Here is an 18,710-nt window from a genome sequence, read left to right as displayed (position 1 = left end):
ACTCTCACAAACAGGTCTGAGACAACACAAAGGCAAAGCATACTCAACAGATGCCCTTTAAATAATAAGTGATGACATCACAATTCTGAGACGGCATCCTGTCTCACACGGATGATGCACACCAGTCTGGCCATAAAAGGAAGTGCAGGAAATGAGCAGCATCCCCCACAATGCACCATAGTCAGCAAGAGAGGTGAGTAAAATGGCTGCCAGCAGCACATGGCAAACAAAACAGAGAAAAAACCCTGACAGTACCCTCCCCTCAACGACCCCTCCCCCACGGGAGAACAAAAGGCTTATTGGGGAAACGGGCATGGAAGGCACGGAGGAGGGCGGGAGCATGAACATCAGAGGAGGGAACCCAAGAATGCTCCTCTGGACCGTAGCCCCTCCAGTGAACCAAATACTGTACACGGCCCCTGGACATACGAGAGTCAATAATGCTGCTGACCTCATACTCCTCATGGTTGTCAACAAAGATAGGACAGGGACAAGGCAACACAGTGGTAAACCAATTACAAACCAATGGTTTCAAGAGGGAAACATGAAAAACATTGGAGATGCGCATTGCAGGAGGAAGGTCAAGAGCGTAGGCCACAGGATTGACCCGTCGGAGTATACGAAAAGGACCAACATAACGGGGAGCCAATTTATTGGAAGGCACACGAAGGTTCAAGTTGCAGGAGGACAGTCAAACTCTCTCACCAACCTGGTAGGAAGGTGTAGGCAGACGCCTACGATCAGCCTGGAACTTTTGGCGCTGCATAAAACGATGAGGGCAATTCTGAATCTGCACCCACGTGGAACGGAGTTGCCGGAGATGCTCCTCCAAAGCCGGAATACCCTAAGACATGAATGAATCGGGCAACAAGGATGGTTGAAACCCATAATTCGCCATGAATGGGGATAACTTGGAGGAAGCATTAATAGCACTATTACGAGCAAACTCTGCTCAAGGTAACAGTTCAGACCAATTATTGTGGTGATCTGAGATATAGCAACGGAGGAACTGTTCCAGAGCTTGATTAGACCGTTCCGCAACCCCATTGAATTGTCGAGTGACAGACCACATCATTTGGTTCTTGCCTGGGTGACCTGCGGCTTTAGGATAGTGGTAAGTGTGCAAAAGTTTAGTTCGAAGATTCTCAGGAACAAAACACTTACCACTAGGTTTCTCAGGAGGTGCATTGGTTTGTGTAGCCAGGATCTTCTCCCCCAAGGGAGAAGTCAAATTAGTACGTATGGTAGCCAAAATATGGCCAGGAGATATAACAGGAGTAGGTACAGACTCCTTGGACAGAGGTGAAAATTGTTGAGAAAGGGCATCAGCCCTAACATTCTTACTACCAGGCAGGTAGGAGACCACATAATTAAACCAAGACAAAAATAGCGCCCATCTGGCTTGTCGGGTCAACAAATGTTTTGCTTCAGATAGATAAGTTAAATTCTTGTGGTCAGTAAGAATGAGCACTGGCACGCTAGTACCCTTGAGAAGATGCCTCCATTCCTTGAGTGCCAAAATTATGGCCAGTAATTCCCTGTTGCCAATTTCATAATTGCACTCCGCTGGAGACAATTTCTTAGAGAAGAAACCACACGGATGCAAGGAACCGTCAGGCGTAGGACGTTGAGACAAGAGGGCACCTACTCCAGTCTCAGACGCATTGACCTCAAGAACGAAAGGCAGGACAGTGTTAGGATGAGCCAGAACTGGAGTGGCAGCAAAGGCAGTCTTAAGACTATCAAAGGCCTTAATGGCAGTAGGAGACCAATGGAGTGGATCATTCTCTTTACGGGTCATGTCTGTGATAGGTTTGATCACGGAAGAAAAGTTTTTAATAAACTTTCTATAGTAATTGGCGAACCCCAAAAAACGTTGAATAGACCGAAGACCAACTGGGCGAGGCCACTGCAGAACTGCAGATAACTTGTCAGGATCCATGGAGAACCCTGCAACGGAGATAACATAACCTAGGAAGGTTACTTGAGTCTGATGGAACTCACATTTCTCGAGTTTACAAAACAGGGCGTTTTCACGTCTCTGAAGAACCCGTGTAACATCAGAACGATGAGCCTCAAGTGTGGGTGAGTGTATCAGGATGTTGTCTAAGTACACCACAACAGACTGTTGCAACTTATCTCGTAGGACATCATTAATAAATTACTGGAAAACAGCAGGAGCATTACATAGGCCAAAGAGCATTACAAGATACTCATGATTCCCGCTCCTGGTGTTAAATGCTATTTTCCATTCGTAGCCCTCCTTAATCCTAACGAGATTGTACGCTCCTCTCAAATCAAGTTTAGTAAAGACCGTAGCTCCCTTGAGGCGGTCAAAGAGTTCCGTAATGAGCGGAATAGGGTAAGCATTCTTAATGGTAAGACGATTAAGACCCTTATAATGCATGGTCTTTGGGTTGCAGGTCTATAGCACAATCGTAAGACCGGTGAGGAGGCAACGTACCAGCACGCACTTTGTCAAAAACGTCTAGGAACTCTCGTACTCCTCTGGCAATTGAGATACCAAAGAAGTGCACAAGACTTTAACTGGTTTCCGAAGACAAGTGGAAATACATTGTGGGGACAATGACAAAATTTCAGACCTGCGCCAGTCGAGACTGGGATTGTGCTTTTGGAGCCAGGGATAACCCATAACAACCGGAAAATGTGGAGAGTTTATCACCTGGACCTGGAGGGTTTCAAAATGGAGAGGTGAGTAAAATGGCTGCCAGCAGCACATGGCAAACAAAACAGGGAAAAAACCCTGACAGGTACTTGCTGTTAAGTTATTCTTCCTATGCCAGTTATTTGCTTGAGAGTGAGGGAGGTGAGGAGCTTAATGATTTAACCTGCAGTAAAGGGCTGTAAAAGTACAAAAATAAAATGCTCTAATATGTTAGCACATTTATTATTGCACTGTTGCTTGCATATAACTATGTGTTTAAACCACGAAAAAAGGGATTAAACACATGCGCAAAGTCATCTCCAGTATAGCAATGCACTACTGGGAGTTAGCTGACCACATCTTATGAGCCAATGACAAAATACAAATGTGTGTAGCCCCCAATCACCAGCTTTCTCCCAGTAGTGCATTGCTTATGCTGAGGATATCTACATATTTTTTTCATCAAAGGCTATCTGAATCATTTAAGATTAATTTTGACTCTGCAATCACTTTAAGCAATCAGTATGGCTGTAGTACTGTTACTACTAGTATTTCATGTGCTTGTTTTGGGGTGTGAGTGGGTGGAGCTATGCAAGCCATAAATTGTCCTGGATCTGCAGCAAAGTGTTCTTGGAAATGTTTTCAAATCTTGGCAACTATGATTAATATAAATGTTAGAAAGCATAAGAAAATGATTTTCCCACGGAATAAAATGCTGGGGGTGGGTGGAGTTTAATATTTCTACAAATGCATTAAAACTGTAAGGGCTAGATTACAAGTTAAGCTCTAATTTATTGTGCACCGCAAACGGGAAAATGTGCCCATTTGTGGGTGCGCAATAAATAACCAGCCATTACAAGTGGCTGGTTATTGCCACTGCGAGCTCGAGAGATCAGATCTCTGGTTAATTTTATAAATGTCCACCAAATGCCCCCAAAATACAGTGTAGTGTATCGTATTAAAAAAAAAAAACACATTGTAGAATTTTTATTTTTAAATAAAATAACTACACTAGGCAGTATTTTGGGGGTAAAGTTGGGGGGTAAAGTTGGGGGGTGTTAGAAAAAAAAACGGCATTGAAAAATGCCTTTACATTTCAGTCTATGGGAACTTTGTGTTCCCAGTAAATATATTTATGTATAGGCTTATATACATACGTGATAATATGCGTATGCTCACATATTAATACATAAATATATATCGATATAACACAAGGAACCAGTGGGCTACTGGGAAGTGTGTACATATATAGCACTCAACAACATTCGACAAAAAATGGATATAATATCATCAATAGAGAAATACAATATTGAAAACATCCGGAGTGAGGAGGTTAAAACTTAACTTTTATTAATTGTACATAATAAAAAAGAGAATAATAATACAAAAACACAAGGGCATGGACGCCTATACTTCTGAATCGAACTTTTACTGTAACCAGGTGTGGTGTAAATAAAGGTCACTGGTGATACATGTGCATAAAAGATAGCACTGACATTGTATCTTATCCCTAAAGTACATAAGAACATTGACATCCCTCCAGGTAGACCAATTGTGTCCGGCAACGAGTGCTTATCCGAACGTGCCAGTCAGTATGTTGACCATAGGTTGAGGGAGTTTGTAATAGCACTCCCGTCTTTCGTAAAAGATACTATGGAGGTACTTGAAAGACTTGACAACATCACTGTTAAGAAAGAAATGTGGTTGGTGACTGCAAATGTGGAGGCGCTTTATACATCCATAGCCCATAACAAAGGACTCCAGGCAGTACAATTCTTTTTAGAAGAAGGTTCAAAAGAAGAAGATACGCATGATCATTTTATTCTCAACTATTAGAATTTGTACTTAAGTACAATTTCTTTACCTTTGCCAACTTATTCTATCTACAGATACAAGGCACGGCGATGGGCACAGCATGTGCACCCACATACGCCAACCTCTTTCTTGGGTGGTAGGAGAGACAATGTGTATTTTCAGATACACAGATGATACCAATCTAATACCACTTTGAATCCGCTACATAGATGATATTATGTTTCTATGGGAGGGTACCCAGGAGGAATTGGAGACTTTTTTGGGCAAGTTAAATGATAATACGCTGAATATTAAATTAACATACACCATGAGTCAATCAAAAATAGAGTTCTTGGATCTGACAATTTTCAAAGATACAGAGGGCAAAATCCATACTGACCTCTTTAGGAAACCCACAGCTACTAATAGCCTACTGCACAAAACCAGCGCCCATGCCCCTGGCACTACCAAATCCCTACCTGTGGGAGAATTTCTTAGGGTAAGGAGAAATTGTAGTGATCTATCTTTATTCAAGGGGCAGGTGAAAGATCTAGAGAAGAGACTATTGAATAGAGGATACAGCAAAAGAGGGATCAAAAAAGCCAGATCAAGAGCCCTAAATACCATCAGAATTAACCTGCTCAAAAAGAAGAAAAAGAAAGAGAAAGAGGATCAGACCAGACTGATACTCGCATATAACCCACTGACTCATTTGATCACTGACATCATGAACAAACACTGGAACATACTACTATTGGATCCAGATTTAAAACCTATTGTTGGTGATTCTGTTAAAGGGGGATATAGAAGAACTCAAAGTATTAAAAATATGGTTTACAGCAGCCACTTTCAAGTGGGCAAAACTAGGACCTCTATTGTACCTGGGTCTTTCCCATGTGGGTCTTGTTCAAGCTGTAACTATATCAGAAAGACAGATAGCATCCATGATCGATTCGGACATACCCACAAAATGAAAAATTATATCAGTTGCACTACCAATTGCATTATATATGCATTGTTTTGTACATGCTCCAAGATCTATGTTGGCATGACAAGTCGAAAACTAAATATCAGATTTCAAGAACATGTCAGAAATATAAAAAATGCAAGCAAAGATCAAGAAGAGGGCAAGACCCTTACATTGCATCACACTTCCTACTGTCCCACAATTCCAATACTCAAGATATTAAATGTCAAGGGATTGAGAAAGTTTCACTAGGTATAAGAGGAGGTAAACTTGAATCAGCCTTCTTGAGGGCAGAATGTAGATGGATTTATCTCTTAGATTGCATTCACCCCAAAGGACTAAACAAGCAGAATATTTATTATTGTTTCCTATAATGGGAATGTAATATAAACTATTTAGTGGTAATCAAGCAGAATATTTTTTATTGTTTCCTATAATGTGAATGTAATATAAACTATTTAGTGGTAATCATCATATAGAGATTGATACATAAACTACATCATACAATTACACAATTGTTTTATTGCCTCCTTCCCACTACCAGGTCCCTGTTTGTCCTTCTCCTCTTTGACACGGTTTTTATAAGATGTTCACACACTGTATTGTGTTTTTTTGGCCCATACAGGCTTGTCACTTTATGTCTAACCAATCACTTTTTTGACCACTTACACTCGCATTTCCTAGGTTGGCTATATTACACCTGTCTCTCATATCCATAACAGAGTTGCCATTACTGGTGATCACATATTCTACTATTTCACCACTTACCACCCCCCCACCACCCCAGTTCATTGCATTCTATTGTTTGAGATTTTAGTAATCCTTTCATTTCAACCATTTTTCTCACATCCTGGTCACTGTCACTACACCTCAGTTACCCATAAAATACTTGCCCTTATCAGGAGGGCTCACCATTATCACACATCCCCTACTATTTGGGCTTATGACGACACCTGTTCTACATAACAGGTTTATCTTTGACACTGTAACACTCAGGAGATATTATTTACCATTTTCAATTTGAATTTTTCTTGTGAGTCACTGTCTGGAGTGGTTTATATTTTACCACATTCAATCTGTAACTAGGTTTTCCACCCGCCCCGATTTCACCGGGACAGTCCCGGTCTGAGGCTCTGTGTCCCGTGTCCGTAACTAGCCTCAAATGCCCCGGGCTTAGCGCTCCCCTGACGCAGTGAGCACAGACTTTACAAAATATAAGATGGCCAGAGCAGAGGAGTGCTTAGTTTGGGGTTACTAAAAAAAAATGGGTAGTCTGCAGGAGAGACGGAGTATGATGATGACGTGAGTGACTGTGTGACACAGTGGGAGGGGGGAAGAGGGTCGGAGCCTTTGAGGGGAGTCGTCATATCCTGCAGCATTCGCCTAGTCAGAAGCAGTGAAGGGAGGAGCAGAAGGGTGCGCAAACACGAAAACTAGGTAGGCACCAGGCTTTACTAATTACTAAGGAGACCGTCTCCATAAGAGCTGTGCGAGACAAAAAGGAAGGCATGTGCCCTCCGTATATAGACATCACAGCCAGCCTGTGGCATAAGGCGGAATTAGTTTAGTATATAATGACGCTGCAGGAAGCTCTCTTTCAAAATAAATAATAACAGCAGTTCTGAACTTCTTAGCTGAGGGTGGTTTCTGGGTGGGTGGAATATTTATCAGTGAGGTGCGTTAGTATTTGCATATACCAGTGCTTTCTCCTTATAGATATATATTTACAATGTCAGTCTGTGATGTGATGGGGGATTGCAGAGATTTGTCTCACAGCTTCCCAAGTTTATCTTGATAGCTGCATTGATAGCAACCTTAATATAATAATTGATAGCAACCTTAATTACATATAATATATAAATTGATTTCATAATAAATTTGATGCCGCGAGAAGCGAAGCCCCAAACCACACCCCCTCCACGCCCACTTAAAAAGTGTCCAGGAATTTTCTGGGCAAAAGGTGGCAACCCTATCTGTAACATTATCCATTTCAAACATACTTAACATATATATATATTTTTTTTGTGTATGGTTAAAGTAATGTATTGAATATGTGTATAATCTAAGATCATTACAGCACTAACTCAAGTCCGTTAATACATATTTACATCATTATTTGTTACTTGTATTACGTTTGTCTTTTTTATATCCTCTGAATTAAATCTGTTTGTTTAATCATATGATGATCTAAGCGATGAGGTACACGATCTTGGTTACCTAGCAACCTCCATATGCTTGTGTATACGGTGCACGCATCAGGACTATCACGCCCCCCTTACTGACCTATCAGCAGTTAGTATGTACCTCCACCTATTGAATTGCTTTCTATCCATGACGTCACTCAGCCATTTGTCTATATTAGTCCGGATCTGAGGCGGGTGTCCCACCTTTGAAAAAGCAGTTATGCGAAACATGTTAGGGGGAGTAGGGACATAGTAGTCTCTCTCCACACTCTACCTTGTTTTTTAACTTGCATCGACATTTCTCCTATATCTTCCACATTTGCTAGCTATTTACTGTTAATGTTAATTTGCATTTGGCTGACAAATGGTGTTGCAGTAGTAATAGCCTTATTTAATAAAAAAAGGGGAAATTATTTGTTTAAATGATAAATATTGTCACTACTCTTTGAGTTAAAATAAGATACATCTTAGCCAGTAAACCTTTGACGTACATATCCAATGTTATTTTAATTCAGTTAAATATCGAAGTATGCTAATGGATATCTAGTAGCTTGGACTGCCTGCCTTCCTGGGTCATAGTTCTCAGTACTGAATTGTCTAGTCACCAAATAATCTCTAGCCGGATTCTCAGCCGTAACAGTTCCCTAACGTTATGTACCAGTATTTAAGGTGCACATAGTTTACGGTGTGTTTTACACCTGATTGCTCTTTATTATTCAATACAAACCAGGGTAAGGCATAGGACCACATCAACACTTTCATATTAAGGGAGAACAATAAAATTATTGTCATTAGATTTATACGATTACACTGTGTCCTGTGTTGATGACAGTCTTCACTGTTTAGGCTCAGGAATCAGTTTTATGTGCCATACCTAATTGATCCTAGTATTTTAGCCTGCCACCATATTTGCAACTTTCTGGAGTTAATTATGGTGCTAAAATTTGTTATGCAGTAGTTTTATTTCACTACACTAACATAATATCTCATAGCCAGCGGCTATACTCTGTCCTCCCTGCCTGTATTGTTGAGCGTTTTCACTGCAGTATTATACCCATGGGCCACTACAATTATTACACCTTGGGGTAATTTATTACTCTGTGTACCCCAATATATCTAGGCAATTCTAAAACGGAAAAACTTCTTTTGAACCAAAATAAATCGGGCACACTTACTATACCATAAGGAAGTTCCTCCACACATATATATACCCATTGTAATAATAATACAGCCTATCCAGGCTAATATTACATTTTATAATCATTGGTATTAACCTCTTCCAATGGAACAGGAGTAGATAGTATCATACCCATTAGTAGGTATGGTTTCCTTGTCCCAGTTACCCTGTGATTTGGTACTCGCAGACAGGCCATTTATTTCAGTGAATGTGTCAGTGCTATCTTTTATGCACATGTATCACCAGTGACCTTTATTTACACCACACCTGGTTACAGTAAAAATTCAATTCAGAAGTATAGGCGTCCATGCCCTATGTTTTTATATTATTATTCTCTTTTTTATTATGTACAATTAATAAAAGTTACGTTTTAACCTCCTCACTCCGGATGTTTTATTGTATTTCTCCATTGATGATATATACATTTTTTGTCGAATGTTGTTGAGTGCTATATATGTACACACTTCCCAGTAGTCCACTGGTTCCTTGTGTAAACAGTTTCCCCTTGTGTACAGCACCCACCTCACATATTACCTTGATATAGTCCTACCACTACCAATAGTAATATTGGACTTATATGTATACTAGTTTAGGCAACAACATATGTAGTGTCATCGTTGTTTCTCCCTTTTTTTCTCTCATATATCTATATAAGCATATACATATATATTTAATATTGCTGCCATATTGCTCGTCTTACCCCATTCGCTGCGCTTAGGTTCGATGCCGTCTATGATAGCATCAGTACGAGGTTCCCATTAGAGCCTATGGAAGCACGCTCTTGTGAGCGCAATGCTTCCCAGCAATGTGAACAAGAGCTCACGTTCACATTGCTTTCAACTTATAATACCAGCGCACATTAGAGTGTGCTGCTATTACAAAGTGGAGCCAAAGTGATATTTTGCACTCCACTTGTAATCTGGTCCTAAATATTTGCTGAATAGTGAATACTTCTTTCTCAATAATTTCTGAACCTCTGACATTATTTTGTAAAATATTGTATATTTCAGCATTCCCAGTATAATACTGTAATAACAAATGTAATACTGATTTGATATATAAAAAAATATCAAAATTTATATCTAAAAGTAAGTTCTTAAATTTGAAATATGTGTTTTTTTAGTTGTATGTTGTATTTCATGTACATGTTAATAATTAAAAAAAAAAATAGGATATTAATTGCAGTAAAACATTCCAATGGTAGAGTGAATATTGATTTTACTGTTATAACGAAGATATTCACACGTCTTGGTTTTTATTATTAAATATGCAGATACAGAAATAATCTCTTAGCTTTTTCTGTTTTTAGATGCTGTCTGATAACAACTTGTTAAGTAAAAAGATGAAGAAATGTGTAGTTCGTGCTCTGGCAGCAGTGAGTAACACCCGGAGCTCTGTTCAGCATTGTTTGTCAATAATAGCCTTGGGGAATGCTACACAAGGTGCTCCAAAATATGTAAGCCATCGCCTATATCAATTATTACATACTACAAGTATCTTAGGGCTTTTTGTCTAACTAGTCCTAAAGCCTGTGTACATGGGCCATTTTCTGCAGTGCAGCGGTCCCACTCGCCTGTGCTCCTGCCCGGCCATGCCCCCGCCGCTCCCACCTGGCCACTCCCCTGCCACTCCCACCTGGACATGCCCCATCACACCCCTTCCCATTTGATTACGCCCCACACCACACCCACTCCCGCCCACCCTCTCTGCTGTCTGATCCTCACTCGCTGATCCTCCGTTATGGTGTCAACAGCCAGGTATGCTTGTCCTTGCGCAGTCACTACTGTGCATGAGAGCTTCGGACAAACTTACCTGGCGTTTTATTATATAGGATGTTTTACAATAATACAGGTAAAACACATGTTTATAATTCTGCTCTGAGTCGGACATGGCAATACAAATAAGTAAATATATACAAATATATCTGATTTCTTATTTGGACTTTTAATACTAACATTTGATTACATCTAACATAGATGTGGGAGTCATTTTCTCCTTTTTTTCTGCAGCACCGTGCACACGTTCCCCCCCCCCCCCCCCATATCTTATTTAGCTCCAATTAATTACAAATTAATAAAGTCTGTATGAGAACATGGTTCCCATTTTTTTTTCTACCATATAAGATGTTGCAGGTTCAAATGTATTTATGAGAAACAAGGGTAACATGTAATGAAACACAAAAGTGTCTCCTTTCTACATAGGTGAAAAAGTACAAAAACATCATCTTGGAAAGCCTGATCAATGGACTTTATGATCCCCTAGAAGAGAACATAGTTGATGAGGCATTAACATCGCTCTCAAAGTTTGTAAAGCTGGTTAAAATCAAAGGACTTGGAAATAACTTTGTAGATGTCCTTCTCCAGTGTAGGGCCTTCCTGAATGATGTAAGTTATTATGCCTTCCTTTGTATACTATATACACTAGTTTTCTGAAGACTAGGGAATTCATATACTTGCTATAGCTCAACCTCATATGCTTAAAGAGACATGAAACCCAAAAACTTTATCTTATGATTCAGATACAGCATACAATTTTAAACAACTTTTAAATTTATTTATATTATTTAATTTGCTATGTTCTCTTGGTATTGTCAGCTGCACAAATATAACTCTTTTCATTGGCTTACCTGATGAGTTCAGCTAGCTCCCAGTAGTGTATTGCTGCTTCTTTAACAAATGATATGAAGAGAATGAAGCAAATTGTTAACAGAAGTAAATTGGAAAGTTGTTTAAAAGTGTATGATCTATCTGTATCAAGAAATAAACATGTTGGGTTTAATATCCCTTTAAGGATAATCTTATTAACAAGACTGTAATGGTAGAAAAAAATAATGTGAATGTGTTTTTATCTGTAGGAGAACCAAAGCATTCAGCTGCATTCCGTCCTTCTTCTTGGAGAGCTTTGCAGATTCAGCAGAGTGAAGGCTCATGGACTTCTTGTGGAACAACTGCGCTGCTGCCATTGTTCACTTCTAGAGAAATTTCAAAGTGATAATCCTCTGATTGTCTCAGTGAGTTTCATAGCAATTCATTAACATAGTCTGTATCCCCTCTGACCATTTTAGTTGTCAACTTACCGGCCCCAAAACATACCTGACTTAGACACACATAACATAAATAAAATACAGACACAATAGAAATTTGGTATATAAATCTGGCGACAGCCTGTTTATTAGATATCAATCAAATAAATAACAAAATATAACTTAACCTTGAAAGTAGCACCACATAACCAATTGTTTAAACTCAAAAAACCGGGATGCTAATCTCATTTGATTACCTCGACCAGGCCGTATTCTGCTTCACCGTGACCTAGCACTAGGCTTAGTCTGTTACATTTCTTAACCTAATAACCAGCTTCAGGGAACCCCATGCCCATTAAGCTAATTATCTAGCTCTCCCACCTCTTGGGGAGGCTGGCAAACAGCTTTACCTTGGTCATCCTCCTTGAAAATAATGACTAACACCCCGCTACAGCGGTGACAAACAAAAACATCATAGGGAGGGAGAGAGGGTAACAGGAAATAATTGGCACCCACCGTATCACCAATTTAACTTTTTGGAATGGCACCAATATCACTTTGTCTATAAGATATGGGGCGCCCTAGAGAAAATAACTGGTATATATAATAAGGATATAGTGAGAAATTAATTCAATCAATAAACTATGTGATATATATGATGATTGGTATAATGTGTGTCAAGAGCTGGTTGATTCAAAAAAAGAACAATGTGACTCATAAGGAATATTATCACAATTAATACACTATTTATCCGGTATTATGAACATTAGAAACTGTAATAGAGGGTATAAAAAAGAGTCTCTATAGGATGGAATGAAGATGTTCAAGGCAGCAATCTGTAGAGGACCCGGCCTGGATCCTATGAAGGCAATCTATAAACAAGAAAAAAGACAGATGCGCCACATGGCCCAATATTGTTTGTTCCACACAATATATACGATCAAGTTGTGCTAATTAAACTCACAATCTTACAAGCACTCCAATTAGTGCAGTAGAAGCAGTCTGGGATCTATCACAGTCACCCAGCAGACCGACCTCTTGGAATTGAGATGGATATTCTGTGATAAAGATACAAGGAGACACAGAGGTGCCTATATGGCCTAGTACAGTTTGGACCCAAAGAGCAATGGTGTATATAGTGTGAAATATACTCACATTTGGTAAAGCATCTCCATTGATGCTATTCAGGCAGGAAGGGGTCAATACAGTCACCCAACAGACTATGACAAGGCTTCCACAGGAGGCAATTAGCAAAAATCCAATGGACCAAGGATAGATCCAAATAATACACGATAGCAAGTGTTTTGTATAAAGGTAAAAAACTTTACTTAAAAGGATTAAAAATATCCTTGGTCCATTGGATTTTTGCTGATTGCCTCCTGTGGAAGCCTTGTCATAGTCTGTTGGGTGACTGTATTGACCCCTTCCTGCCTGAATAGCATCAATGGAGATGCTTTACCAAATGTGAGTATATTTCACATTATATCCAAATACAAGCAAGGGAGTATCCAGCCGTGAGTAGATTAAAACTTGAATTTTATTGAAATTTGGTTAAAAGCATATCCAAAACATGGGGAACTTAAAAGGGCATCAGATCAGGTCAGGTCTTACGCGTTTCAGCTCTGTTGAGCCGTACTCATAGACCTCTGATCTGGTGCAATGTTTGCACAACCATATACATTTCTTAATGAGGTTAATTAAAAACAGTCTTGCCCAATTAGTCTCAGAAAATTAACCCCTGAGTGTTATTATTCGTGTAGTATCCTCTATTATATTGTATGGTATGGGGTACCTGAAACATTTAGTGTGAGTATATGCTTTTTTAATAGCTTTTATTAATTGTAGGCTTTTAGAGTCTGTTGTTGTTTGGAATATAACATTAATTCGAGTTAACGAAATCACTATCTTTGGTCTCAGTATTGATGTCATCTCGAAATAGTTATTTACAGGATTTAAATTTAAATATCATTTGTGTATTTTTTGTGTTTTTTCTTTGATTTAAATTTCAGTACTCTAGATTAAACCCTTGGTCATCTAGTTATATGGATATATAATATTCCTTTACTATCTTCACTGGAATTGTTTGTATAGTAGGTTTATTTCCAATAATTTATAAGCTCAAACCTGGAATTAAATCCATAGGGTACATTTGTTTTCATGCGGAACATCCAGTATACCTCTTTTTTACTGAGTATACTGTCCAGATCTCCCCCCCTTGAATCTAGGGTTATTTTTTCTACTATTGTCCATCTGAGTGATGTGGTGTTCCTATTGTGTACCTCTATAAAGTGTTTAGTTATTGGTAGCAGTTTATCCTCTCTTTGTCTGCTCTTTTCAGTGTCTACTGTGATGCTGGATAAGTGCTCCCTAATTCTATTTCTTATTTCTCTCACTGTTTTTCCAATATACTGAAGTTTGCAAATATTGCACTCTATGAGGTACACTACCCCTTTGTCTCTGCAATTTAAGTGTTTGTTTATTTGTAGTATTTCTCCTGTCTTAGTCGATTTGAAGGTGTTTCCTATATCTGCATGTTTACAAGCTTTACAGTCACTATAACCACATTTGTAGAGGCCTTTAGATTGTAACCACGTTGTTCTTTTGTTTGTTTTGAGATTAGTAGGGGAGACTATATTCCCTATAGTCCTACCCCTTCTATATGAAAAGAGACAATTGCTGTCTAATATTTTTGCTAGAGTATTATCTGCCTTCAAAATAGGTAGGTGTTTCTTGATTATATTACATATTTGGTTATATTGAGGTGAGTATTGTGTGACAAACTTGATTCTATTAGTGTCAAATCTGGGTTTCTTTTTGGGTTTAGTTACAATCAAATCTCCCTGTGCTTTTTTAGATACTGCCATGCGTGCATTCTTTATAGTCTGTTTATTGTAGCCCCTCACTTTAAGTTGTTTATCTAGAATATTTGCTTCTTTTAGATAGTCTTCGTCATTAGAGCAATTTCTTTTTATTCTAATGTGTTGACCTTTGGCTATGGCCCTAAAAGTTTCTTTGGGGTGTTCACTCCTTGCATGTAGCAGTGCATTCCTAGTTATTGGTTTTTTATATATTGTTGTTTCAATTACACCTTTAAAGTAATTACCTCGCAGTGTGAGGTCCAAATAATTAATTTCCTTATTCTTTAACTCGTGTGTGAATCTTATTCCCATCTTATTATTTCCTATGTATTGTAGGAAATTTTCTATGGATGCATCATCCCCCTCCCATATTAGAATCAGGTCATCTATGAATCTATGGTAAAGTTTGATATTATCCCTGAAGGGGCTTCCCTCCGCATAGATGTGGCACAGCTCCCACCAACCCATAAATAGGTTGGCGTAAGTGGGGGCAAACTTTGCCCCCATAGCTGTGCCACATCTCTGCAGATAGAACACCCCTCCATAAGAAAAATAATTATGTGTTAGAAGGTATTCTATGATTCTTAGGAGAAATTCCTGAAAATTCTCATCCAAATTGCTACGTGTTTGTAGAAAGTACTTAACTGCTTCTATACCTAGTGCATGTGGTATGTTACTGTAGAGCGACACTACGTCTAGGGATAGCCATCTGCTTTTGGTGGTCCATGTAATATTTTTTAATTTTTGTATTAAATGCGTGGAATCCCTGAGATAGCTGGTTAGGTTTAGAACTAATGGCTGTAGGATGGAATCTACCCATTCTGATACCGGTTCTAGTAGTGATCCCATCCCTGACACTATGGGTCGCCCCTGAACATTTTCTGTACTTTTATGTACTTTTGGGAATATGTGAAATAATGGTGTCTTTGGATGTTTGTTTACCATATAATCATGTGTCTCTTTGTTAATAAAACCATTTGCTAGACCCTCATCCAGTAAATGGGAAAGTTGAAGCATGTAGTTTGATTTTGGGTCTCCTCTTAAAATTTGGTAGTTATTTATATTGTCAAGTTGTCTTTTTATTTCTTTATCATAGTCTGCCTTATTTAGTACCACTATACTTCCCCCCTTGTCCGATTTTTTGATGACTAAATTATCATTCTCTGCAATTTCTTTCAAAGCTGTTCTCTCCTTTCTTGTTAAGTTAGTGTCTTGATAGGGACTACTGGCTGTGTTTAATATTTCTAAGTCTTTAACCACTCTTTCTTGAAATTGTTCTAAAATTGTCCCCCTGGACTGGATGGGGTAAAAAGTGGACTTAGGTTTGAAACCTATGTGTGCATTTTTTTCTTCTCCTGTGCTCACTTGTTCACTAAGTAGACTCATTAGAGTCTCCTTAGCACATGAGTCTTGGAAATCTAATTGTATCTCTGATGTGGTTTCTTCACTTATTGTATTTGCCTCTAAGGTCTCTCTTATGTCTTGTGTACTGTGAAAATGTTTTTTTAGGGTCAAGTTTCTGACCAGTCTGTTGACATCTACTATTGTGTTAAATATATTGAACTTAGCTGTTGGTACAAAGTTCAGGCCGTAGCTTAATACTTTTTCTTGTGTAGGTGTCAACAGGGTGTCAGAAAGATTGATAACTAGTGATGTACTTTTTGTTCCAAATTCTTCTTTGCCCTCAGTTGGTATTTCACATTATATACACCATTGCTTTTTGGGTCCAAACTGTACTAGGCCATATAGGCACCTCTGTGTCTCCTTGTATCTTTATCACAGAATATCCATCTCAATTCCAAGAGGTCGGTCTGCTGGGTACCAATATCACTTTCCTGCACTTATATACCCCCCTCCGTTACCACACCTCTAAATTCCACCCAGGGGCCTATCTCCTCCCCTCTGGTCAAATGCCCCTCCTCCTGTGCTCACACTTATACGGGGCATATCTTGACCATTTTAGTCGTCAACTTACCGGCCCCAAAACATACCTGACTTAGACACACATAACATAAATAAAACACAGACAATAGAAATTTGGTAGAAAAATCTGGCCACAGCCTGTTTATTAAATAACAATCAAATAAATAACAAAATATAACTTAACCTTGAAAGTAGCACAACATAACCAATTGTTTAAACTCAGAAAAAAATAAATGGGATGCTAGTCTCATTTAATTACCTCGACCAGGCCGTATTCTGCTTCACCTGGACCTAACACTAGGCTAAGTCCGTTACTTTTCTTAACCTAATAACCAGCTTCAAGGAACCCCATGCCCATGAAGCTAATTATCTAGCTCTCCCACCCCTTGGGGAGGCTGGCAAACAGCTTTGCCTTGGTCGTTCACCTTGAAAATGATGACTAACACCCCGCCAAAAACTGGGTTGACACCACATCCCAGTTCCGCCATCCCTCATACCAGCATTTTCAACTTTTCCTGAATATTTAAAATGAAAAGACTCAATCCAAAATCATTTAAATCCCCTTGACCTACATCCTCTAAATCATAGTGGTGAACAACGACCCCATCAATTTTTTTAACAAAATATTACACCAACTTATTAATTTTCTTCCTACTGGTATTCAACCTAGCCTGGTCCCATGCTGCACGCCAGATCAATTGTGGCACCATATTTGACTATACAATTGCATGTACCACCAAAATATTAGGAGGAGGAAACTGCTTAGCATGGCACACCACCGACGACAGAACCTGATCCCACCGAAGACCTCGCACTCCAAACCACCGCACCGAGGCCTTAGCTCTGTCAAAACCTAACTGCAGGCCATCCGCCCTACTCACGGCTGTTTTTCTTGCCCAAAAGATAAACAAATGTCCCACAACCCACACTTGAATAGGACCTATAAAATAAACAAAACAGTACAATTAAACCTGAAACTGAGGTCACACACAGGTACGGAAACTATCAGAGTTCCACCTCCCCACCGCCCGTATCTCATCATCACTTAAACCCAACACTGAGGCTTCAGTAGCCGCACCGATTCTAAAAGAGTGTGACCCAAACTCCCCCGGAGTGAAACCCCAAATTATCAGGGCCCTCCCAAACACAGCCCGGAACTGATAGTGAGACAGAGCCCTGCCGTTAACATGCAATAATGATCCCCCACCATTGGCCGTATTTCAAGAAACTACTGCATAGCCAAGCAAGGACAAGTGTTAACCCCTGTGGGAAACAAAACCACTGATCTCCCTTTCCCCAACTGATTCATCTTGGACCTACGCAACAAGATGGACTCATCAACAGCTCCCAATCCACCATGAATCCATTGATTGGCACTAATTAACTCAGATATCCGAAAAGCACCAAAAAAGGCCTATGAAAAATCAGCCTGACACAGTCGCACCTCATAGCCCGAGGAGCATACACTCTTCAATGCTTCACATAGCTTGACCAATAATGCAAAAGGAATTTGGGCGCCGAAGGTCAGCATGGCAACCCTTTCTCTTAAGCCCTTTTACAACCTGCCATATGCAAAACAATTTTGTAATGACAGTTACATTCAGCAACCAGAAACTTAATGCAAGGGTCGACAACCTCTTATCCAAAGCAGAATTTCAAAGTCTCTCTAACCCTAACTCCAAATCCACTCCAACATAACTCTTTGACAGTCCCCATCACCAGCCACTAACCCATGGGTTGCCAAACGCTCCTCCCAAATGGCCCACAACTTTGAGTAAGCAGACCACGTATTAGGAGCCAAGGATGCTCTTACCAAATTGGCAAGTCCTCTGTTCCAAGGTCCCATAGGGCATCCGGGAAATCCTTCCCTTCCACGTCTGCCTCAGGCGCCAACTCTCGAAAGTGCTGCCACTGCAATCGAGAAAGAGCATCAGCAATTGAGTTTTGCAACCCCTGGAATATGCTTAGCACGCACCAAATCATTCAACCGCATACACTGTAGCTCCAAAACTCTTAACAACCTAATCACCGGTGGGGAAGAGGAGCGCAAGCTGTTAATTGTGACCACCACGCCCATATTATCAGTTGAAAAGAGAATAGACCTGTCCCTAATCATATCTT

General features: G+C 39.6%; 1 long non-coding RNA gene across 1 annotated transcript in view; it reads left to right on the top strand.

The window, feature by feature from the left end:
- The window catches only part of LOC128651681 (uncharacterized), a 42,314-nt gene extending 31,205 nt beyond the window's left edge, over positions 1–11,109 (top strand). The window contains exons 2-3 of the long non-coding RNA XR_008401160.1: positions 10,096–10,242; positions 10,988–11,109. This is a non-coding gene — a long non-coding RNA (uncharacterized LOC128651681). The remainder of the gene's footprint in view (positions 1–10,095; positions 10,243–10,987) is intronic.
- The last annotated feature ends 7,601 nt before the right edge of the window (positions 11,110–18,710 follow it).

Source organism: Bombina bombina, chromosome 3 (genome assembly GCF_027579735.1).
Source record: "Bombina bombina isolate aBomBom1 chromosome 3, aBomBom1.pri, whole genome shotgun sequence".
In the NCBI taxonomy this organism is placed as follows: domain Eukaryota; kingdom Metazoa; phylum Chordata; class Amphibia; order Anura; family Bombinatoridae; genus Bombina; species Bombina bombina.
This window is presented reverse-complemented; position numbering and strand designations above follow the sequence as displayed.